The sequence below is a fragment of the Amblyomma americanum genome, chromosome 1 (genome assembly GCF_052857255.1).
Source record: "Amblyomma americanum isolate KBUSLIRL-KWMA chromosome 1, ASM5285725v1, whole genome shotgun sequence".
NCBI lineage: Eukaryota > Metazoa > Arthropoda > Arachnida > Ixodida > Ixodidae > Amblyomma > Amblyomma americanum.
Genome location: NC_135497.1, coordinates 362740145 through 362766500, shown reverse-complemented (window position 1 = coordinate 362766500; position 26356 = coordinate 362740145). Strand labels below are relative to the sequence as shown.

Genomic DNA, 26356 nt, shown 5'->3' with positions numbered 1-26356 from the left:
CGCCGTTAAAATGAGGCTTGATAAAACTACGGGTAATCGTAAACAACGCACAGTGTCACACAAAAAAAGGTTCACCACTTGCAAAAGTAATGAGGTTTATTGTGTCCCACGGCCTTGTGGCCGAAACTACTACGGGCAGATAGGGAGATGTCTTAATGCGCACCTGATTGAGCACTTTATAGGGGAGAAGGCGAATTCTAATCTGGCACTGCACGTTCAATCTCATGAGTGCAAATCGAAGGACGACCTGTCTCTTTGCATGCCTGATTTCCGCGGCACATAAGTCGCTTATGGAAGTGATAAATAAATTTCTTGGGAGATAGTTGAGGTTTACTACATTGGTAAGGCTCAGGACACGTGTAGCCAAGCCATCGATGAACCTTCACCGCAAGGAATTTGCTTTTTTAGATGATTCACTAGTGCGCCATTGACTCGATTGCTTTTCACCCTTTCACTGCTTTGGGGTTTTGTGCGCTGCATTTCTTTGCGGGTCTTCTTTTGCCGCTTTCCTTCAATGAAATTTCAGTTGCTAGACCAGCCTCGTCTTGTGCACATCTCTTCTCTTGTGTTGTGTCTTCCGGCTGCTTTTAAGATGAATCAGTGTTGTTTCTTCCGGCTGGTTTTAAGATGTAATACTGAATGCCGGTAGATACCCATTTTAGACAGTCAAGCCCGCTTATAATGGTCATAGCTAAAAGCAATGTTCATTTATTACAAACACTAGCGCTTGCTTCATTAAGTTATGCATTAGGTAAATGACACTGCGTCAAAATAAAGAAAAGGAATAACCCTCACGACCGAACCGCACAGTTACAGCGAACAAGGGGTCGCTGTAAAGCTGCCCCCACATAAAAAATCTGGCGCTTCAGGCCAATGCAGAAATAACATTGTCTCCCAAACCTCGCAAAGAATGTGGCAACCAATAAACAAGCGACAAAAAAGCGAAGTGCAGATAACAGCTCGACAATCGCATGCAAACAAGCTACAAGGTGAGGTCAAAATGATGTGGAAGGAGAAATTTTACAAAAGGCCACAAGAAGCACATAATTATTTTCAAGGTTTTCAGAGCACACTCTTAGCCCTGTAAATAAAAAATACCTTACTGAAAAGCATACCAGAAGTGAAAAATTTTTTAATCAATAAAATTTTTCATGTCCTCCATTGCTGTTTAAGCCTGGGTAGCTACAGAGCAGTCAGCTTGCACGCATCCCAAAGCAATGCCATGCCAAAAACTGTACTTAGCAGTAAACGCTTACTTTATTGAGTGAATACCACTGGCCATTCGCAAAATTCTCAGCCTGCTCCTGGTCGCTGGCACAAATCGCACGCAACTTGGTGGCTTGCACGACTTACACACAACTCTTGGTCAGTTGCAGCTGAAAAAAAATTAAGGGATCAGCGACAGAGGTCAGATTTGATATGCAATGCATTGCCTCTATGAACGGCTAAGAAAAAAAACAGATTTTCACTAAGCAGAATTAATATTTCACACTACGGTTCTACAATAAACCTCGTTTATCACGACCTGACATTTAACACTGACTTGCTGCACAGTCCCAGTTCGACTGCGTGTAGTTCTATGATGTCAAGTGCTTGTTAGCTCTGAGCCCTTGGCCTTGCACTGGTTAAAGCAGACAACCTTGGAAAGGGCAATCTCAGCTTCGAGCTTTGAGCCATAGATTCTGAGAAGCTCGGTGGTTCTGTGGGAGAACTACTGGCTGGGTGACACAGTAAAAACACTCTGCTCTAGTTGCTTTCGCTCCATAGCAAAAAATCGCACAGCAGAGACCTGTCCTCTATTTTGCAGCGCGAAAACAATAACTAAAATACAAAGCATGCATACTAAATGCACACCTTCCTCCGAACAGAGCTTCATAAATATGGGTATAATTATTGCAATGAAATACCAGTCAGTGCATGTAGTTTTCAATTTATCCCATATTTGCAATAAAAGGGAAATAAAATAACCAGAACAGTTTAAAAAATATACCTCAGAAGACATACATGAGATCCAATACTTTGCAGCGGGTTTTCAGCTATGTGCACCAGCAAACTACACTTTCTGACTGTCACATTTGCATGCAGAAATTGGTTTTAACCTGATCTTTAAAGATCTTTTTGGGGTGAAACAATCTGGAGAAACCAGGTTTTACCGCCAAAAAAGAGCCCTATACATTGCATCACAAGCCCAGATAAGCGCACTCAAGACTACTGCCTCTTCCATAAGTCTCCAATTTTCCTGTCCTCCACAAGCTCCAGGATCCCTGTCGGCTACTATTAAAATTTCACTATTCCATCTGTCTTGGCCTCCCATTCTCCCTCCTCAAACTCTTGGAATCCGGCTGCCCTAGCAGATCATCAGCTGTTGTGTGTACTATTTTTCTTTTAGCACTGCACTCTCCGCAGCAGCAATTCTTGATACTGCACTTTCCACAGGTCTGTTCGGCGTGCAAGTGGCTCGTAGCATCACGAATAGGTGTAAATATAGCTTAGTGAATTTGCCATGCCACAACTACAGCTGCAGCTTTTTTAAAGTAGTGAAGTGTTCACCATTTTGTTTCGAACATGAGTGCGAAGGGAAGATGTTTTATGTTGCACGAAATGAAAGAAATTACGTGCATACTAGAGTTTGCTAAGATGTCCAGTGGACATTAAAAAACATCGCTGTCCTTGCTATATTCTTCCCAGCTAACAAAATCTATAAATCACCTGCAAATACTTTGGTTCATAACCACAAGCTGCCGTTCGCTCATTTGAGCACAGTGGACTTTCCCTCAAGCCAAACTTGAATAAATCAGTGTCTCACAATATTAGGGAAATGCAACTGCAGTGACAATTTTCAGTGTATTCCAGTGAGTTCTTCCGCATCACTTTCCTCATTGGGAAGGCTATGAAAACAAATGCAAGTTTACTATTTTTGCACGTAAGTGAGAAATTCGCCTTGAAAAGAAATTTTCCCCTGCAGGTCACAGCAGTTCTGTGCAAGGGAGCACATTACAAAATGAGTTTGCATATTTAGCGTAATAAGTAATGAGTGTGGTTGAATATAAAAGTGACTGTCTGTTACATCGTTACGACACACGTGGCGTGTCTTACTGTATACGACAGTACGCCGTTCGAAGGTTGCAACATGAATCTTTATTGCTTCCGGCTCGGAGCGTATATATACGAAACAGAGAGGGGGAAAAGGGAAAGGGAGAACAAGGGAAGGATATCAAACGATAAACGCACGTGCCGTCAGCGCTTGCAATGCAGTCTGATTGCGGCTGACATCACTTTACAACATCTCTTCTTCCTTAATAGTGAAGTCGCTGTACTGGTTTTCTTTGACGTGTAGAGCGCCGCAAGGCTTGGGGTGATCTGACGGGTTCAGCGTTGCTCCCTGCGAGTTCCGGCTGAAGTTCATGCTCAGGTTCTGTTATGCCCCCTTGTTCGGCTGGCGTTCTCGGCAACAGTGGGTAGTCGCTAGGAGTACCTGTTCTCGAGTCTCGTTTTGCCGCTTCTTGGTCTTTACCAAACGGTTGCGTCGCATCTTCCCGGTCCCGCACCTGGTCAACATGTCGTCTTACTGATCCGGCTGGTGTTCGAATGCTCACCATCCGAGAGCCTGTTGTAGACTCTACAATTCCTGGAGTCCATTTCTCACCCCTTCCGAAGTTGCGGGCGTACACGGTAGCTTCAGGCAATGGCAGTGACCACTCGTCTGCTTCGTTCGCTGGCCCTGCGTGTACAGGAGGGAAACATGTATCTAAACGGGATCGAATTTTATATCCGAAGAGCAGCTCTGACGGCGATTTTCTAGAGCGGTTAGGTGTCCTTCTGTAATTGAAAAGGAGCTTGTTTATATTATCTTCCAGCCGCCCCTCACAAATCTTCTTGAGGCCGTCCTTAATTGTCCTGACAGCCCTTTCTGCTAGGCCGTTCGATTGAGGGTGATATTCAGCTGTGCGCAGATGTGTTATGTTGTTCCTCTTGACAAAAGTAGCGAACTCGTCAGCGGTAAACTGCGTTCCATTATCGGATACGATGGTTCGTGGCACGCCAAATCTGCAGAAGATACCGCGCAGGCAGTTGATTGTGCATGAAGCGTTTGCTTGTCGGAGTGGCACAGCTTCAATCCACTTACTGTATGCGTCCACGACCACGAGTATCATGTTCCCTGCAATAGGTCCCGCAAAATCGATATGTACCCTTGCCAATTTTTCAACAGTAGCGGGCCAGCCTTTTGGCGTTGCTGTAGCTGGCATGGGCAGGTTTTGGACACAACTCTGACATGACGCTGTCACTGCCTCTATTTCGCGATCTAACCCTGGTCACCAGAATGACGATCTAGCAACCGCCTTCATAGCGGACGATCCCTGGTGCGTCTCATGCAAAAGGTATAAGATGCGACGTCGCGCCTCCATCGGAACGACTACTCGCCGACCCCAGTATAACAACCCGTGGGCCAAAGAAAGCTCCAATTTCTTGTCAAAAAAAGGTGCGACACTCGTGTTCAAGCCTTTCGCGCAGGGCGGCCAACCGTTCTTGGTGAATCGCATAACTTGACTCAGAGCAGGGTCGCCCGCAGTCAACTGCCTTAGCTCCTCAACTGACACAGTTCCCTCATCGAACACACTCAAGGCCAGCAGATAGTCTGGTGGGTCCGCTTCTGGTGGCTTCGGCTCAGACGTCCGTTGTGGCAGTCTACTAAGGGCGTCAGCGTTGAGGCGTTGTTTACCAGGAGAGTATTGAAGCTGATAGCGGAATCCGCCTAAGTACAGCACCCAGCGCTGTATTCTGGCGGCTGCCAATGCTGGAGTTGGTCAATCCGCTTTCAGCAGGCCCACGAGCGGCTGGTGGTCGGTGACCAATACAAATTCTCGGCCTACGAGATAATCACGGAATTTGGACACTCCAAACAAAAGAGCAAGGGCTTCCCTCTCAAGCTGGGAATAATTTTTCTCAGCCCTTGTTAGCGTCCTAGAACGGAACCCGACAGGTTTGTTTACCTTTCCGAATGTATGGAAAAGCACGGCACCTATTCCGTCCTGTGAAGCGTCACACTCTAGCTTGAGGGGTCTCTCAGGATCATAGTGAGCCAGCACAGCCGCTTCCCGAAGGCATTTTTTTGCTGCACGAAAAGCTGCTTCTTGCGCATGTCCCCAGAACCAACGTGTGCTGTTCTCCAATAACTTGTACAGCGGTGCAAGTACGGAAGACATGTTGGGCACGAACTTAGAATAAAATGTAATCATGCCCAGAAACGACCTCAACTGCTGAACATTTTGTGGGTTGGGGGCTTGCGCGATTGCTTCAACATGCTTCTCTATCGGATGCAGACCTTCACGATCAATTTTATGACCCAGATACGTCACTGCCTCTTGGCGAAAGCTGCATTTCTCAAGTCTGAGCTTCACTCCATGCTCACGAAAACGCTGCAGTACTTGTCGTAATCTGTCGGTGCTACCAAGTTTTTCTGGTGGATGGATGGATACGGCTGAACCCTTTACATCGGGCGGTGGCTCAAGCCACCTAGCCATGTCTTGTGAAATTTTACTCCTGTCTTGCTTTTAGCCACCAATCAGATAACCTTCGCTTGGTTACTTCTAACCTCTTAAAATCCACTTTCCCTTCACTATCCCTAAACCCCAATGCCTTGGGTAAGTCAGCCCCGCTGCCTTCCACTGTAGGGTGAAGCCCTTTACAGAAAAGTATAAAGTGTTGAGCTGTTTCCTCCTCCTCTCCGCACTCAATGCACAAAGTGTCTATCTCCTGGTACCTGACTCTATACGTCTTAGTCCGCAAAACTCCAGTCCTGGCCTGGAACAACAAAGAACTTCCCCTACAATTATCATAGATATTTTCTTTGACAATTTCCTGTTTAAAGGTCCGGTATGTTTCCAGTGCCGATTTCGTCAGCATCCCTGTTTTCCACAAAGCTCTCTCTGTTCCTTTAACCTTTTTCTTAACCGATAATTGCTGATTTGCCCCCTTACTGCTGTCCAGATATTTACTTGTCAATTTTCTAGTTCGCTTTCTCCATTTCGTGTCAACATTCTTTATATACAGGTATCTGAAAACTTTCCTAGCCCACCGCTTTTCCTCCAACCTTCTCAATCGTTCCTCAAATGCTATCTTACTGCTAGCCTCTCTGCTTTCGAAAGACGCCCATCCCATATCACCCTGTACCCCCTGATTTGGTGTATTGCCATGTGCTCCCAAAGCTAACCTCCCTACTCCCCGTTGCCTAATTTCCAGCCTTGCTTGAACATCTGGCCTCATGCACAGGACCGCATTCCCGAAGGTCAGGCTAGGGACCATCACCCCTTTCCAGATCCCTCTTACCACCTCCTACCTATTGTAATTCCACAGTGCCCTATTTTTCATGACAGCTGTATTCCTACTAGCTTTATTCATTACATATTTTTCATGCTCTGTCAGATACTCAACACTGTTATTTATCCACACCCCAAGATACTTGTACTCATTCACTACTTTTAGCACGAACTCCTGTATTCTATGCTCGCCGCCCTCTTCATTAAATATCATGACTGCAGATTTTTTTCCTATACTTGAAGCCTAATCTATCTCGCTCTGTACTGCATATGTCTAACAACTTCTGCAGGTCTTCCTTGTTGTCAGCCATTATCACTATATCGTCCGCATATATTAGTCCCGGTAATGTCTGTTTAATCAATTCCCCTTGCTTGAAAAAAGATAGGTTGAAGCCTAGTCCGCTCCCCTCTAGCTTGGCCTCCAAACCTTGCAGGTACAACATGAACAACAAAGGGGACAGAGGACATCCTTGTCTAAGCCCCCGCTGTATCTCTACAGGCCCTGATACCAAAACGTAGTCAAGGTAATCCTGAACACCTGTCAGGCCCTGCAGAGAACTGTTTCTATTTTCCGCTGGAAGATGGCAGGCGCGGAAGCTATGCCGAACGGCAGTCGGTTGTAGCAAAACAACCCACGGTGTGTATTGATTACGCACATCTTCCTTGAGTCCTCATTGAGGGGGACTTGGTTATACGCGTCTCTTAAATCCAGCGTGCTGAAGCAGTCCCAACCGTTCAGGCATGCGAAGATGTCATCAATAGCTGGCAACGGGTACTGCTCCAGTTCACAGGCGGGATTCAAGGTCACCTTAAAATCAACGCAGATTCTAACCTCGCCGTTCTTCTTCATTACAGACACAATGGGAGTAGCCCATTCGGCGTGAGTTACAGGTGACAGTACTCCAAGCGTTACGAGCCTATCAATCTCTTTCGAAACTTTGTCGCGTAAAGCAAATGGAAGGGAACGGGCCTTACAAAATTTCGGCATGGCGCCTTCCTTGAGCTTCAGATGAACAGGGTGTCCGTCAGTTAGGCCCAGCTCGGGGCTGAAGACGTCTTTGAACTCTGACAGGACGGTATGCATGGCGGGGGTATGGCTGCTTCCTGGACCAGAGTTTTCTTGCACTGATACATTCAACACCTGCGTCACTGAACTTGGAAATCAACTCCCATCCACAAAGGCTCGGACCTGAACAGTTCAGGACCATCAAGGAACTCTTGACCTCCTTGTCGTTGTAGGACACTGACATACTCAGTTTCCCTAATACTGGAAGTTGTCCAAGATAACAGGACAGTTTAATGAATGCGGGTTCTAATTGCGGCCAATGTTCACGGTTTTTCTAAAAAATCTCTTTGGACACAACACAGACGGGTGAGCCGGTGTCCACAATCATAGGTACGTCAATGCCACACCATGTGAGAGTACGAAGAATAGGTGGTGGTAGCCGACCATTGAAGGGTGCGGTTAGTGTCCAAATGTGCGCATCGTCTCCATTTTCCTCAGCAACATCCGCTGTTACTGCAAACGCTTCTCCTTACCTGCATTGTGAACGTGCCTTTGGGCGTCCTTTCCGCACGTCGCTTTGGCACATCTTCGCCAGATGGCCGTATACACCACAGCGGTAACACCTCGCTTTCGCCCAGCCGCAGGCGTTTCTGTTGTGTTTCTTACTTCCGCAACGCCCACATACTGACACCAGTTCATCAGATTGTCGTGCATTGACCTTGAGTACGGGTTCAATGTCAGAAGACATCTTTGTATCGTTTTCCGCTGCTTCTGCTGATATGGCAATTGTTTCAGCCTCCTTCAACGTCAAATCTGTTTTCGCTAATAGCTGCTTCTGAATAGCGCTTGACCTCACGCCACAGGCGATTCTGTCGCGAAGCATCCGGTCTAGCATGTCACCGAAATTACAGCCATGCGCAATCCGGCCAACTTCAACGATGAACTGTTGAATGGGCTCACCTTCCAACTGGCAGCGATTGAAGAACCGATAGCTCTCCGTTATTTCATGACGCTTGGGGTCGAAGTAGGCATCCAAAACTTTGACTGCTTCCTCGTACGTCAGCGAGTTTGGCTTTTTCGGTGCAACCTGTCCTGAGAGCACTTGCACGGTGCGCGTACTCAATGCTGCTACCAGCAACGCCCTCTTCTTTCCCGAGTCGCTGACGCTAGTTGCCTCAAAATAAGCTTCTACCTTCGTGATGTAGGCCTTCCAGTTGTCGGACTGGTCATCGTATTCCGGTAGTTGATGATGAGCCATGGTCGGTATTTCCGCGGCCGCTGTTTCCTGCTTAACTGCCTGGCTTACATCATTTTTCACCTCAAGGGTTCTGTCTGGCCTCGTCGCCACTGTTACATCGTTACGACACACGTGGCGTGTCTTACTGTATACGACAGTACGCCGTTCGAAGGTTGCAACATGAATCTATTGCTTCCGGCTCGGAGCGTATATATACGAAACAGAGAGGGGGAAAGGGGAAAGGGAGAACAAGGGAAGGATATCAAACGATAAACGCACGTGCCGTCAGCGCTTGCAAGGCAGTCTGAATGCGGCTGACGTCACTTTACAACACTGTCCTTGAAAATAGAACTTACTATCCAGGCTAAAGCTCTTAATTGGATCTAACTTTCACGTATTTCTTCATACTGCAGATGCAACTAGCAAAGCAACAGAGAGAGACAATGTTTTCTAATGAAATGAAAAACAGAATATTTAGGTGCCATTTAAAATCACTGACCTGCTACTCAGCATGAGAAAGAGAATAAGAGAAGGAAGGACGAAGGGAAAGAGGTGATAAAGTTGTTAGAGTGTAGAAAATTAAAAATATAAACAAATTTTCAGAAATGATGTAGCCATTAATTTTGCTTTGTCTTATGGGGTTTAATGTCACAAAGCGGCGCAGGTTGTGCAGGACGCCACAGTAGAGGAAAGAAAAATTCTTTAGGGGGGCTGGCACCGCAGAGTACCTGGGCCTCTAGCATTTTGTCTTCATCAAAATGCAACCACTGTGGCTAGAATCGAACCTGCGTCTTTCGAGTCAGCAGCCGAGCACCATAACCGCTCAGCCACAGCGACGACTCCCATTTGGGGTGGCATGCATCAAAGTGGTGACTAATGGGGTTGACGAAGTTCGCTACAGAGAGTGAGAGTGCATTGATGAGGTTTTAGAGTTTGTCTTGTCTACGAATGCCACATTATTAGACAGCAAATATTCATGACAAGTAAATGATGCCTATGGCAGGCTAAGGACCTAAAATACAAAGCAATATGTCCATGAAATGAAGACAAGAGCAGCTACCTGCTGCTAGAAGCCCCTCTACTATCCAAAATGTTGGAGAGACAGTTTTTAAAATGCCTGTTCTGCCTATGTTCATTCATAATTTTAGCTCAGATTTTAACTCGAATTGATTTCGAGTGCATCTTGAAACCACGCAAAGAAACACAAGGGACGAGGAAGAAACCAGCAGGATAGAGCGCGTCCTCGTCCCTTGTCTTTCTTTGCGCCGTTTCAAGATGCACTCTACTAATAGTCACCAACTAGCCCGCCTCGCTCTATTATATTTATTTCCAACCCATGTATCTCTGGCCCTGTTGCTTGGCATGAACCCTATCATTTTTCTTTCAGTGGTTCACTGCACTGTACTCAATTTTAAGCCTTTTATAGCGAACCACACTTTGCCCAACAGCGTTGTAGGGGCAAGGCAGTTTAAAATTTTTCTTTTTGAGCATACTGCAAAGCGCTGCTCATAACTTCTGCGTGCATGCCTAAGGCATTAAACCCCATTCTTCTCCCAACCATTTCTCTCGGATGCTCTGCACTGTGCACCACCTGGCGTAGATGTGTGCATGGCCTGGACTAGATGTATGCATGACTCGGCCTAGATTTATTCCGTTACCACTTCCAGTACCTCACTGCCTATCGTAAAATGTTCTTCTCTTTCCAGATTGCTGAATATTCCTATAGCTCTCTTCATTTCCGCAATGAGTATTTATTCCCTCAATCATGAACTACAATCCCTCACCACTGATACTGCGGCAATAACGTCACGAACTCAAATGTAACTAAACTGTTCTCCACAAATCATCGAGTTTCCCAAACCGATCCATTGCTAGACAGAGAGGCTCACCTCATCTAGCATCGTCACATCTCGTTCACTGTATGTGCAATCTGCAAGTAAGCAACCATTGCTTTCAGGTTACTGCTGCCAAAACTACACTTATGACTAGTTTCATACGCTAGGACTTACGAATTTGCTTTCTGAAACGCCGACATCATACGGATGTACTCAGTAGGCCTTCTCGTCGCTGAAGGAGGCTGGCATCGACTACACCTGAAGGATGTGGTGTTCTATGGTCTATGAGCTACGGGGGTTTAATGTCCCAAAGTGACTCAGGCTATGAGGGACGCCATAGTGAAGGGGTCTCCAGAAATTTCGACCACCTAAGGTTCTTTAACGTGCACGGACATCGCACACTACACAGGCCTCTAGAAGTTTGCCTCCATCGAAATTTGACCCCCTCGTAAGTGTTAACACGTGAACACATGCAGTGCAGTACGTTACTCATTCTGCTTGACATACTGATAAAGCCGAAAGAAGCTACTCAGTTTGTTGTCTCATCGGTGACAAGTTTTGCTTCCCAGCTGATCTGCCAAGGTTTGGCTGGGTAACTGTCCAAGTCTAATCAGCGTGTCTCCTTAGAAAGATTTTCATACCACTGAATACCTGGCCATCGTTAGTGCTGCTGTAGTCAGTCTAAAGTGACCGCAGAGGTTTTCTGAGTGTGACCGACCGGCGCAATGCCAACAGGTTCTGCCAACTAGCTCACAGGTTCCCATCGGCATCACCAGCAAGTGACTGTTGAGAGGAGATTTCGATGACATTCCAATATTTGGGGCAGTGCCTCTTGTTTCCACTTACTCAGGTGAACAGCTGAAGGGGCTCCTGGGCCAATATTTAAAATAATATTATGTTCCAGTCATTACCCGTGATTGAAACTTGCTAGGATGTAACTGCTTATGTCCAGTAAAATAAAATTGTTAGATTTAAATATTCTGTGCCTCTGCCCTCTAAACAGCAACGGCTCAGCAAGGGCTCAAGGGCAAGAAACAGGAATAGAGATAACCTAAGTAAATAAAAATGAGAAAATAAATGCAATGCATGTGTAATCCACAGAAGAGATAAGCAATACCACACTAAAACATTGGGTGCATTCCAAGAGTAGATGAATGAATGAATGGGTGGCAGTCTGGTGGCCAAGTGAGATGAGGAATTTTGCGCAGAAAGGGTGGTAGTAGCTGGCATAGGACAGCTGAAGAAGCATTTTCCTGCACTGATTTTAATTTCAGATTCACAGAAGAAGACAAAATCACCAACTGCAGGAACGGGCTGCGCGTCATGCAACTCAATGTCAGTCACCAGTGCAAATGGCAGCAGCACCACAGACTGTGCATGAGGAAACGAATACATATTTTCGCTCTCAACTTTGAGCAGCAGAATGCTGCGCTTTTAAAGTGCAAAGCTCTGAAGTATCGCAACAATGGCACTTTTTGTTTTACTGTCATGAGGGTCCTCGTGAGGGTGCAAGTGCCATGTTTGTTTTGGACCAAATGTGTTAATCGCGAGGTATCTTTAACTAAAGAGGGGGCATCTAACATCGCCGCAATTTTCTTGGAGCCGTAAAAGCAGTACAGCATACTTTTATCCCACCACTATCTGTTGCTACTGAATCAGTTTGAAGTTCACAAAAGATTGTGGCTCTAGGACGTGGTTTTGATGCTGGGCACAGCGGCTGGGTTTCGTCGGAGGAAAAATGCGAGGCGTGCATATACTGTACAATGTCAGTGCATGTTAAAGAGCCCGAGTGGTTGAAATTATTCTCCAGCGTTCCACAAAGGAAAAAAGTTCTCAGGGACCACAATCTGCTCATTGAAACTACTTCTGTCAGCTTGTTTGATATCCGAAGTTTTCAGTAATGGCAAGGCTTCATGAATATTTTTATATGGCTTAACGTTCCAAAGTGGCTCAGGCTATGAGGGACGATGAAGTGTAAGGCTCTGGAGAATTTCGTCCACCTGAGGTTCTTTAACATGCACTGACATTGCACACACAGGCCTCTAACATTCCGGCTCCATCGAAATGCGACTGCCGCGGCCAGGATTGAACCCAGATCTTTCGACAATAACCATTTAGCCAGCACAGCAGCGGCATGGGTTAATGGCCGGTTCTGTAAAGGCTAAATACACTGCTTGCGACGCAGTCATTTTTGGATTTACCGTATATACTTGTGTATGAAACCCACTTTTTTCCAGAGAGTTGAAATCAATTTCTGGGGAGGGTTCATTATGAGGGAAAAAAAATTCTGCAGAATTTTTTTAAAGGGTTGATATTTCTTATCATACCTGCATTCGTCCTTCCGTCATTAACAAACGCACGTGTTCAGACGCACGCGGTCACACGTACGCGTTCGTGCCACTGGTGTTGAGCGTCGTTCACTTGACGCGATCCGGCAACTTTGTGGTAGCGGGCGATGCCGGCCATTCGTGTCGAGATAACGCGAACATGCTGAACACCGGTCCCGAATGTCAGGCGCGCATTTTTTACGCAAGGTTAAAGAACCACACAGGACGGTGACAAGTGTGTAATGCGAATGACTATGCCTTAGCTTATAGCACACAACGTCTTGGCGCTGTGCCTAGTTTGCCGAGTGCGCCGCGTTCCCCCCCCCCCCCCCTCCCCCCCCCCCCCCCCCCTTATGGCAAGAGCTCTTCTCGAAATTTAAACAAGTGGTGACGTTATCGGAAGCGGGCAGCATTTTGGCGCCCTCACAAGTTCTTCATAAAACCAGGAATTATTATAAGAAATAAAAAGTTTGGTTTGGTTTATGCGGGTCTAATGTCCCAAAGCGACTAAGGCTAAGAAATAAAAAGTGATGAGCTAGCCAATGAGAAAAGAAATGAAGAGATTGTATGTATAATGCATCCATACACATTCCTTGAGGAAGCCGCCGCGGTGGCTGAGTGGATATGTTGCTCGGCTGCCGGCCCGAAAGACGCGGGTTCGATCCCGGCCGCGGCGGCCGAAATTCGATGGAGGCGAAATTCTAGAGGCTCGTGTACTGTGCATGTCAGTGCACGTTAAAGTAATCCAGGTTGTCGAAATTTCCGGAGCCCTTCACTACGGCGTCTCTCATAGCCTGAGTTGCTTTGGGACGTTAAACCCCTATAAACTAAACCAAACCATTCTTTGAGGAGAGCCAGGGTGACTGCCATATCCACTTTTAAATATGAGTTAGCTGGAATACCGTATCATCATTCGAATATAGGGTGCGCAGGTTTTCATTAATTCCCATCATGGTGCCTTGCAACAGCGTCTAAGGTATTCTTAAATTGAAAGTTGCGACCAGTCTGCCTTGCATAAATGAGAAGAGAAAATGGAGAAAGGCATGCCTTCACTGGCAAGAAGAAAGAAGCCCGATATCTCACGTCACAGCTTAGCATCATAAAAAAATTGGTAGCGCATTTAACAAATCTGGATACAATTAAAAACTACAAAAATTTTCCAGTGACAATGCAACTAAGGGCAAGCGAAACTAAAAAAATTGCGAAAGAACACTGGTGAGTATGGTGCAGGGAGGTTTATGGAAAAGGTTCTGTGCCTGGGAAGAGCTCTACGCTCGGAGAATCACCGGAAGCACAGCTGGTGACAGGCAACTAAGAATAAATAACAAAGTAGAATAAATAACAAACAAACAATCGCCACTGGTGAACGACCTGAAAGCGGGCCGCATAAGCGAGGCATATAGCAAAAAGTTAGAGATCCTAAATAAGTGCGCAGTTGCATCGCCGACAGTTTGCAGTGCTCAGAAGGAGAGGAAGCATTGACGCCTACAGATCAGGAGAAACGAAAAGTTTGATCCAACTGGCATAATACTGTCTCAAATCCTGTTCCAATGGGGGAGCACAGATAAGAAGTTTACAAATGACAAGGCAAAGAATATGCACCAGCCTTTAAGATGTGATCATTGCCTCCGAAAAATTTAGTATGACGAATATTAAGGGATAAGCACTAATCCGATAAGTACTCACCCTGAGCAAAATAGTACGCTGTTCTCAGCTGGCCTAGCGCGAGCTCTCCATCGCAGTACACAGTACAAATCAATGCTCTCGCATTGATTTTAAAACCGCTTGCAAGCGACAGCGTAACTCTTTTGTGATATCTGGTGGCATCTTTTTTGCCACGGCACATGAGTACTAAATGCACATGGTGACTATGAGAACAACACTTGTCAAGCAGGATATGTGCCCCCTTTTTTTTCACTGCATTATAGCTGAGGCAACCGCATGCAGACTGCCTCCAATCACATCTCTATATAGCCCCAAACTAATAGTGCGTGTGAATTTAAGGGCAGAATTATGGATTGCTCTCAATCGAAAACAGTCTCAATAATCCTCTCAATGCGCCGTCCCTATTGGTCGGCTGTGACCGGCGGCCATATTGATTTTTTGTGTCACTGGCGGACGTCGTAAATGTGCCAGAAGTGTTAAAGTTGCTCACCAAATTATGCGAGCTGATTAAGACAATTTTTTGAGAGCGAAAAAGAAAATGGCGGCTTTATGCTTCGCCATAAGAGGGTGGCCGCGCGAGCAACGGCGGAGGTGGGTGCACAACGACGGTTTTCACTTGCTGGACGAGTTGTTTCGACGCCAGGTTCGATTGAGGAAGCAGACACACAGTGGCTGTACGACCAAATTGCCAATGAACTAGGAGGTGCGCTGTCAGTGCACCGACAGATGTGCGCGCTGCGCTTCTTCGCTACCTGTGGGTTACAAGGCACCGTGGACAATGACGCTAACGTTGGTATAGCCCAGCCCACAATCAGCAAGTGTGTATGGCGGGTGTTAGCAGCAATAGTCAAAGTGGGGTCGCAGGACGGTTGTGTTTGTTTCCCAGCGAGCCTGTAAGAGAAAGCAGTGGTGAAGGAGGGCTTCCTTTGTCACAGCAGCATCCGCGGCGTCGTTGGGTGTGTCGATGGCACGCTCATCGTTATCAAGGTGCCATGGGGCAATGTTGCACACAAGACCGCCTTCTGCAGTCGCGAGGGCTACTACGTCCTTAACACTATGATAGTGAGTACGCTTCGCTCTTCGTTTTTGACTGCATGTCCTGCTGCAACATCGGGCCTCGACAATGGAAGTTCACAACTAAGTTTGTGGTGTGCCTGTATTCTCTCAGGTCTGCGACTTCAACATGAGGGTTATTGCCGTCGACCCCTGCTGCCGGGGATCAGACCACGCTGCATTTTCGTAGAAGTAATCATGGCTGCGCCAGGAGGTGGAGCAAGGCCTGCTGGAAGCAGGGGAGTTTCTTCTGGGTACGCAGTAAGAAAGCCCCCACATCAGTTACATATATCGAGCTATTGCACATGTGCAGAGGCTGCAAAAATGAGCTTACGGAAGCACGTTACAGTACGCTACACACGCCTCGCATGTATTGTCGTCACGGCGTTCATTGTTGCAGCCGAAACACAACACAGATAGGTTTTGTTGATATGCATATTTCCTGCCGAAGAAACCAAGACAGCAGGCAGGAGTCTGCATGACACTTCTGTCTTATACGAAATAGCGCGTCGTTTATATCAATATTAAGTTACAAGTCTGTTCTTACAATGGTGCTCCCTTTAAACATCTATATCATATATTGTCAGCACTCCTATGAATTTCGCATTCAGCAAAGCTTTACTATGGGGTTGTTTGATATGAATTAAGACCTGATGTTGGGCTAGTCGGTTCATAGTGAATGCAAAAAAATAAACTGCGCGAAGACGACGGGACAAGAAAAGGCGCAAAGATGCATGCACAAAGCACAGAACTTCCAAATGACTTTATTTTGTGAAAACAGGGTGCTTATAAACGCTATCAACGTGACAAACAAGGTACACAGGCAAAAAAAGTGTGTGCAGTGCGAAGACAGTATCAACAGGGACGCGTGCGATTATGACTGACGGAAAGCCTGAATGTGCCCATCAGAGAATTTTGTCTTTCCCTGCTAGGCATAATCAACGCGAGCTGACAAAGTTGTCACCGCTTCTGGAGGTGAAGTAAGCCTCTAAAACCTCTCTTTTGGTTTTTGTTTTTGCTTCAGCAGCTTCAGTAGACTCGTTTTCTCCAGAAAAGGACAACATTTTGTGCTTTCGCAGCTCTTACAGTGCAGGTGTAGATTACTGCCCGTGCCGAGGGATCGATTGCTTTCCAGAGCACGCTCACTAAAGGAATGTCCAGTTTGTCCTAGTGTGTGTGTGTGTGTGTGTGTGTTTGTGTGTGCGTGTGTGTGCGTGTGTGTACATCTGCACTTAAGTGGGTTAATAAAAAGGTGGGTTAATAAAAAGTGTAGCATTAAAACGTGCCACCTAATTTTTCCGATGCTTGTTGAAATGAGAAAGTCCCACCGAAGCTATTTTTTGATTGACATGTATTCAAGGGACCCTGATATGATTTCGGTGTGCGTATTCAAGTGCAGCAGATCTGTAGAGGTGGTCTAGTTGTTATTAAATTTTAAAGCTGTGCGTGCACCCTGTACTTCAAAAATAATTTCACCAAATCGCTGCACGCAGTACTTTGTAACCGATTAGGCGACACACCTCCTCACGTGTCCCCTATGTCGATGCATCAATGGGCAAGAGGGCCATCCTTCAAACTCCCACAGTCTGTCCACTGACGTCATTGGGATAGGGTACGCGCGGTGAGGTGTGTAGCCCTATTTGGCTGTGAGGTACTGCGAGGAGTAAATTTAAAAAAATTATTTATGAATTATAGGGTTCGCGCCGACCTTTCAAATTGATTCAGTACCCACAAAGACCACTTATACATATCTGTTGCACTAAAATATGCCCATACAACTCATTTCAGAGCTCATTTCAGCATGCCCCTTTATTTTTTTCGTGAAACGTTTAAGACTAGTGTCCCTATTCGAACGGTCAGCAGCAAAACGCACTGCTTGCAATACCAGTAAATAACAACTTGACAAGTGCTGCAGAAACTGGGGTGCGCAATTATGATAAACAACCGTTACAAGACTAGGAGTCAACGTGCTATCACACCTTCTGCGTGAGTTGTGCAATTATAAAACCCACTTTAGCACATGTCTTAAACCATGGCACACATCTAGTGCAATGCTCAATAAGTGTGTAGCAGATTTCACATGACTAGAAAATGTTTGGCAGCCGCAAAATGCATGAACATCAATATGACGACATGTGATGAAGTTCCTCTCAATCGTAAACTCTAGCAGTTCCGACAAGAATGACGCACAACTGAATGCATCATGAATATAGCACCAAGCTGCAGTGCTCACAATGATTATAACGTGGCATAATTCTCATATAAATGCATCATCATCAGCCTCACGACACCCACTACAGGGCAAAGGCCTCTCCCATGCCTTTCCAAATAACATTGTCCTTTGCCAACTGCGCCAACTCTTTCGCTGCAAACTTAATCTCATTCGCCTACCTAACTTTCCGTTGCCCGCTGCTATGCTTGCCTTCTCTTGGAATCCTTTCCGTTACCCTTGAAGACCAGCGGTTATCTTGCCTTCGAATTACATGTCCTCCCCAAGCCCAGTTCTTTCTCTTGATTTCAACAAGGATGTCATTAACCGGCATTTGTTACCTCACCAACTTTGCCCGCTTCTGGTCTCTTAACATTACACCTATCATCTTTTTTTCCACAGATCGCTGCGTTGTTGTTGACTCGGGTTGAACCCTTTTCGTTATCCTCCACGATTCTGCCCCATTGGTGAGCTAATCATCAAAATCAACACATATTAAATCGTCCCCAGGGACGAACTGTTGACATAGCCTGGATGGATCCATGGATAGAAGGTAAGTTCGGGCAGTTGCAAGTCAGCTGGTGGTCGGAGTAAGTAGAATGAATAACTTTTTTCTCACGAGCACTACCAAGACACAGCTGTTGTATACTTTTCTCTTGAGAGATATTGGTAAACTGCCATTCATGATCTGAGAGAGTCTGCAATAAGTGCTCCACCTCATTCTTATTCTTCTAGTTATTTCCCTGTCACGATCCAGATCAGCGCTCACTACCTGCACTAAGTGGTCCTTTACCACTTCTAGCATCACGCTACCAACTGTGAACTGTTGCTCTCTTCCGCGCCGGTTGAACATTATATTGGCTTTCTGCATATCCATTTTCACATCCACCATTCTGCTCTGCCTGTATAACTCACTGATCATGCTTTCCAGTTCATCTCCTCAGTGATGCAGCAAGGCATAAGCCAATTGAAAATTATTTGGGTATTCTGCATTAACTCTTATACCCAACTGTTCCCAATCCAGGCCTCAGAACACCTCCTGCAAACAGCTGGTGAATAGCATTCTCAAGATCGTGTCTCCCTACCTGACGCCCTTCTTTATTAGAATTTTATTGCTCACTTTATTGAGAACTATGGCAGCTGTGCAGCTGCTATAGATATCTTCCAGTATTTTCACATAGGGCTCTTCTACACGCGATTCTACAATGCCTGCATGACTGCTGAGGTTTCCACTGAGTCAAATGCTTACTCGTAATCAATGAAGGCTATCTACAGGGGCTGGTTATATTCTGCACATTTCTCTATCACCTGACTGAAAATGTGAATATGGTCTATTGCTGAGTATTCTTTAGGAAAGCCTGCCCTATTAATGGGTTGATTGAAATATAAGGTTGCCCTGATTCTCTTTGCGATAACCTTAGAATATACCTTGTAGGCAACGGACAGTAAGTTGATCGGTCTGTAATTTTTCTAGCCCTTGGAGTCTCCTTTCTTATGAATTAAGATAATATTAGCATTCTTTCTTGGAGTCTCCTTTTTATGAATTAAGATAATATTAGCGTTCTTCCAAGCTTCTGGTTTGGTCGAGGTCCTAAGGCATTGCATATACATAGTGGATAGTTTTTCTAGCACACTCTGCCCTCCGTTGTTCAAAAGGTCTGTTGTTACCTGATCCTCACCAACTGCTTTTCCCGTTTGCATTGCTCCTAAAGCTTTCTTTACTCCCTCTTTCGCTACTGACAGGATGACGCATTGATGTGCGCTACTGTGTCTCTAATTAATGTTCGGTTTACTGTAATTTTATCCACACTGCTAATGGCATTGCCCTCCTTGTCTCTTAATGCATACATCTGGTTTTTAGCCATGTCTAGTTTCCTTTTCACCGCTTTCATGCTACCTGCATTCTTTAGAGCATGCTAGACTATATCCATATTAAACTTCCTTATGGTGACTGCTTTGCGTTTATTTATTAACTTTGATAGCTCTGCCAGTTCCATTCCGTCCATACAGTTCGACGCTGTTATGCTTTTCCGTTTCTTAATCAGATTTTTGTATCCTGAGAAAGCTTGCCGGTTTCCTGTCGAACCATCCTGCCACCTATTTCTACTGCGCACTCCACTATGATAGCTGTGAGACTGCCTTTCATTGTTTGAATAGTGATGTCTTCTTTGTACTTGCACTGAGAAGTGTAAATATCACAGATACACCAAAGAGACAGGATGTGAGTAGAAGTTATTACTAATGATCAAAATGGGCCACCAGTTTTGACAACACTGTCATATGTATACCACGTCACATTGCACGCAAAGGACACTACATGGTAAGCCCCGTCGTGGCACCTCAGTGGTTGGAGTGCTCTGGTACTGATCTGGAGCAGGCTAACTGCCAGCCATGGTGGTCGCACTGTGATGGACAAACGGTGTCCGCGTGCTGTGCAATATCTACATACGTTAAAGAACTCTGTGGTGTTAATTATCCCGCAGCGGTCTACTACAGTGCCCCTCCAAGCACATGTGTCACTTCGGGTCGCTAAAGCACATAATTAACAGTGTCACATGCGAAGGAAGGAAAATTATTGAACATATGAATAAATCAAGCACTGACTAGCTATTGCATACCTTCTGTGTCTTGCAGAAGGTAAAGTGGTAACGTCAGAAAAACGAAAACAATGTAAATAGCACATATCACACACCTTGTGCGTTTTGCTGAAGGTAGAAAGGTAACATTTGAAAAACGGAGACAAAGTCAATAGTACATATATCACGCACCATGCGCGTCTTGTAGAAGGTGACAAGTTTACATCAGAAAAAAATGGCAGAGACACTTCAGGCTGCTTATGTGTAAGAATGCGAAAGCACGTGCGAACGACACCACCTGGGATGTTGTACGACAAAAGCGGTTGTTCACAATTTTAGCAATTTTAGGGAAAACTGGCGCCACGTTGAGCTCAGCCAGTGGGGGTATATAAGACGAATGTCATGTATACGACTGTCTGGAAAGGCTGTGCTCAGTTTACAGTGTGCGCCATACGACCGCTTGATGACGTTGGTGTATTTATCACTGGGATTTTATGTACCATTTGCGAGTACACACGCCTGTCATGAATGGGACTAGTGTAATGCTTTCATATTAAAATACAAAAACAAACTGATTAATGAACATTTCACAATTTCTGCACCTTACAGAATTTAAAGTACGTAAAAAGAAAAAGTAATACATATTCATTGTCCACCTCGCAGAAGAAACACACACACACACACACACACACACACACACACACACACACACACACACACACACACACACACACACACACACACACACACACACACACACACACACACACACACACACACACACACACACACACACACACACACACACACACACACACACACACACACACACACACACACACACACACACACACACACACACACACACACACACACACACACACACACACACACACACACACACACACACACACACACACACACACACACACACACACACACACACACACACACACACACACACACACACACACACACACACACACACACACACACACACACACACACACACACACACACACACACACACACACACACACACACACACACACACACACACACACACACACACACACACACACACACACACACACACACACACACACACACTTTCTGCATCTTGCAGAAGACAAAAAATGCAGACTAATACATAAGCCTTCTGCATCTTGCACAAGGGAAAAAAAAACTAGAAAAAGAAAATTGATTGTGTGTAAAGGAAATGGCGCAGTATATTCTCACATCTCCGCCCACACCTGAAGGAAAGAGGTAAAAGAGGGACCGAGAGAAGAAAGGGAGAAAAAGGTGTGTTCCGGAATAATTTCGACCACCTGCGGATTTGACGTGCACTAGCATGGCACAGCACACAGGCGCCTTTGCGTTTCCCCTCCATCGAAAAACGGCCGCCGCTGTTGGGTTCGAACCTGGGTACTAGGGAGAGCCCTAACCCTAACCACTGAGCCACCGCGGCAGGTAAAAAAACTAACATATACGCTTTCTGCACCTTGCAGAAAAAAATAAACAGATTAATGCATATGCCTTCTGCATCTTGCAGAAGGCAAATAGAAAAACACGTCACGAATGTTACAGGAAAGAAAAGGAACACTAAAGGGGCCCCGAGACACATTATCAGTGCATTGTTTTGCCTGTTGGTTGATAAAATGAGTTATAGTGATGCTATTGGCATCGGTCGTACCCCGTATACTCCGGGTTGTAATATTTTATTGCCTCGTAAACACAAATTCTTGGCGCTTACGGTGTCATCATACAGAGGCGATCATTAGCAGTCGATATGACATCACTGGGCGAGAGCTTGATGATTGGACAAACAGTAATATACTGCAGATTGTGTTAATAAAGAAACGTTTTGTCAAGTTTATGCATTTTATAATACATCAACAAAACCAACTTGTTTGCCTTAGATAAAGCGCTTAAAGCAAGCAAAACAAAAATACGCTACCAAAGGCTCTGGCTACTTTTTTGCATCGAAGGACTTTGCGCCTCTCTGTACACATCCTACGACAGAGCACACATCACTTATGGCTACTTTCTATGTATCTGAGAACGGCTTTGCAGAATGGATCCGACCAAGCCATTGCACTGTACTATAGCGTTTGTTTCGGTCCCAATGAAGGATGCAAAGAAAACAGCCATTCGTTTCACATTTAGCAGTGGACATCGTGAGCACCACATTCCCGTCAACAGGGCGCGCGCCTTGCTCGCCGTGACCAATCAGCGCAATCCTAGTGGCAGGACATTGTGCTCGGTAAGCAGAAGTACACGCTATGCAAAAACATCTAGCATCTTGCGCAGGCCTTCACTCTGTCGCAGTATCTCGCGCTCAAGTTTGGGTACATAAGTCAGGGAACGTTACTGATCAGTGTTCCTTTCTGCACTGCCAACGTGACAGCGACGTATCGCTCGGTCAGCTGGGCGTTCACATAGTTGTAATCATGAAAACGACGCTATCAGACTTGGCATGCTCAGACAGCTGTTTTGATTGGTCCCACCCAGTGTTATCATTGGGGGAGTGAAATGGGAATGGTAAGCCTCACGGAAATCGAGATGAGGGCAGCATTTTGTTCCCTTGTATTTTGAAATTTCTCCTTTGAATAACTCCCGATCCTGGGCATCGATTCCTGTAATTCTTTTTTTTAGCTATGTCGCCGCAGTGGCTCAGTGGATATGGCGCTCGGCTGCTGACCCAAAAGATGCTGTTTTTTCTTGGCCGCGGCAGTCGAATTTTGATGGAGGCGAAAGTCTGGAAGCCTGTGTACAGTGCGATGTCAGCGCACGTTAAAGAACCCCAAGTGGTAGAAATTTCCGGACCTTTTCACTACGGCGTCCGTCATTGCCTGGGTTGCTTAGGCATTTCTGAGAGAGAGAGAGAAAAAAAACCTATATTTCCACCTCAAATGGTGCAGGTTCACACCTCGCGGAACGCATTCAGGCGACCGGAGGGTGTCCCAGACCACAGACTAAGGATTAGTGGACGAACTTTGCCACAGCCTCAGTCACTAGATGGATTATGGAGTGTTGTAGCTTTAGATCGAGGCATCGCAGTGTGGTTTCCCAATCCATTTTATTTCTGAAGTTGCCGTACCCTGGGAAGTGCATGCACCCCCATATTATATGGTGTAACGTGCCTATGGCACCGCAGAATTTGCATTTAGCGTCTCGCTCGTCTCTCATCTGAGCCGCGCTTCTCCATAAGGGAGACATGCCGTTCTCTGCCTGCAGGCGCGGGCAAGTGCGGGCCTCCGAAGGGCCGAGCGCTCTGTCAGGCGGAGTATAGACCCTCGTCCCTAGCTTGAAATGTTGAGTTATTTTGCGGAATGATTGCAGGGTGTCTTTTGAATCGCTAACGTCTGGCGGCGACGCGGCTTCCCGAAAGAGAGATGCTCGGGCGAGCCTGTGCGCTGCCTCGTTGCCGGCCAATTATGCGTGAGCTGGTGCCCAGATCAGGGAGATCCCCCTGTCGAGCGTTCCTTCCTGTAAGATCTCTCTCGCTTCTAGCGATATTCTTCCTCTACTGTAGTTCCTGATGGCTGCCCTACTATCGCTAACCACGTATCTAACCTTGGCACTGGTGAAAGCGAGCGCTATCCCTACTGCTTTCGCGGATGCGGCGCAGGTGCCCGTTTTGACGACCGCGGCTTCGCCGAATTCGTCAACGACAGCGGATGAGGAGTTACCGAGTCTTTCTAGCACAGCGTCTGTGTACGCTACTATTTCAGGGGGTAGCCTACCCAATTTTATCGCCAAGAACTTAGCTCTGTGCTTTCGCCTCGCCTCGTCGTGCTGAGGGTGCATGATCCTCGGGAGGGGGTAACAGTGATGAGCTTTCTAAGTTCCGCCCGGATGTTCACTTTATATTTTTTTCGCACCTCTATCGCTCTCCAGACCCACCCATTCGAGAATCTGCCTTCGTGCCTTGGTTTGGTTGAGTCTTTCTACGTGGGCAGTTCGCGTCACCTCAGCAAGTTCCACCCAAGTGTTGCTTACCTCCATTTTGCTGAGTAGCTCCGTGGAGATGGAGATTGAGAACCCGAGGGCTCTCTTTATGCATTTTCTTATGAGGGTGTCTAGTTTGTTCCTCTCCGCCTTTTTATGTCCAAGAATGGGGTGGCGTAGCAGATTCCGCTCAGAATAAAGGCATTGACTAGCCTTAGCAGGCTGCCCTCTTTGAGTCCTTTCCCTCTGGAAAACATTCCTCTATATATTCCCACCACCTGGTCGGTGTGCGATGCTAGTTTCGCGATTGTGATGTGGTTGCTGCTAGTTCTTTCAGTTATCTTGCCCAAGATTCTAATCTCTATAACCTGTGGAACCTCCGCGCCACAACCACTTTTTGTACCCCCGGGGCTGGGGGTACTCTTCCTAGCGCGCGGTGTGACCTCCAGCATTTCTGATTTCCGTAGCGAGCAGCTCAGTCTCCTGCTCGTAGAGCGGCAATGATGTCGGCTACGGCCTGCAGGTTGCTCTCTATTTAGGCATCGCTGCCTTCCTTGGTCCAGACATTTACGTCGTCGGCATATATGCTGACTTTCATTCCTTTTATCAGACATAGCTTGCGCGGCAAGTCCCTGATTACTAAGTTGAGAAGAAACGGGGACAACACGGCTCCCTGTGGGGTTCCTTTGTTGCCCAGCCTGATTCTGTCAGACTCTAAGCACTGGAATTTTATGGTTGCCGTCCTGTTGGATACGAACGCCTTGATGTAGTCGATTGTTTTTTGACCTACGTTGATGTCCGAGAGGCCATCGAGGACGGCCGCGTGACTCACGTTGTCAAAACCTTGGTAAGATTTATGCCGAGGATGGCTTTGGTGCCTCCGGCATTCCTCTAATCAACATTGCCGTGTTTTAGCCTCAAGACTGTATCTTGGGTGCTTAGCCCGGGTCTGAATCTGAGCATCGCGTGAGGCGAGATACTGTTGTCTTCCGCGTATTTAGTGAGGAGTGTCTGAATCAGTTTTTCCATTAGTTTTCCTACGCATGACGTAAGCGAGATCGGTCTAAGATGCTCTATACTCGGCGGTTTGCACGGCTTGGAGATCTGGATGATGTCGGCGTGTTTCCACTCGTTTGGTATCTCACCCTTCTCCCATGCCTGATTCAGGTACGCGGTAAGTTCACTTATGGACTTGTCCAAGTTTCTTAGCATACCATTAGTCACCCCGTCTGGGCCCGGGGCCGATTTTCTCTTTAGGTTGGACAGCTCTGCCCTCAACTCTGCCTCGAGGATGGGCGCATCCAGATCCAGGTTTTCCTTTCCTTTGTACTCTCGGTTGGTGCTACTTCCGGGCGATCTGATGTATATATTCCTTATTTTGCCAATCTGTTGGTCGTTGGTGCCTTGGAATTTGTATCGGGCCTTGGTCTGTTCTATGTTAGACCACGTTTTCGTCCTTGCCGGATCTGTCAGGTGCATAAGAATGTTCTAGGTTTGGCACATCCCCATTTCCTTCTCCCTCTCCTCACACTTTAGGTCCCGTCTTTGCTCCTCGAGTTTGAACGCGTAAGACTCGATTTCCTTATTGTGTCTGGCGATCGTCCTCCCTTGAGTCACGCCTCTAGTTTAACTTTGGTTTTCCACATGTTGCTGAGTTTGTTATCTATCTAAGGCGGGATGCCCGGACCTGTCACCTCCTCCGAAGCTTCCTTCACGTAACCCACCAACGACGCGGCCCAAGCCGAGGTGTCACTGATGCCTGTTGATTCGCCGTCCGCACTGATCGCCCGAAGTTTGCCCCAGTCCGTGGTCTTTTCCGAGTGCATGGGCTTTTCTACGATTCCCATCCTCCTATCTAGTCTGATCTCGATGATGAAGTGGTCGCTACCCAGGACATCACCCGTGTGATGCCAGGTGATTCGGCTCACTCTGTGGCATAGGGTGAGGTCCGGGGAGGTGTCCAGGCTCATGCTATTACCCAGACGCGTTGGTAGAGCGGGGTCGTTTAGTAGGGACAAGCCGAGGTGTTGAATGCCTGACCATAAGGAATCTGTCCTTCCTGTCTTGATATTTATAGCCCCATTCCTGGTGCGCGGCGTTAGAATCTCCTACTATAACAAGGGGGTTGGCCCTCGCTATCTTGAGCACGCTCCTGAAAGTGGAGAGGAACCTGGCTTTTC

The 26356-nt window shown here is 46.4% G+C and overlaps 1 pseudogene; it reads right to left on the bottom strand.

Moving 5' to 3' along the window:
- Positions 1 to 3290: 3290 nt before the first annotated feature.
- On the bottom strand, positions 3291 to 8621 carry LOC144100930 (uncharacterized; annotated as a pseudogene).
- Positions 8622 to 26356: the final 17735 nt, after the last annotated feature.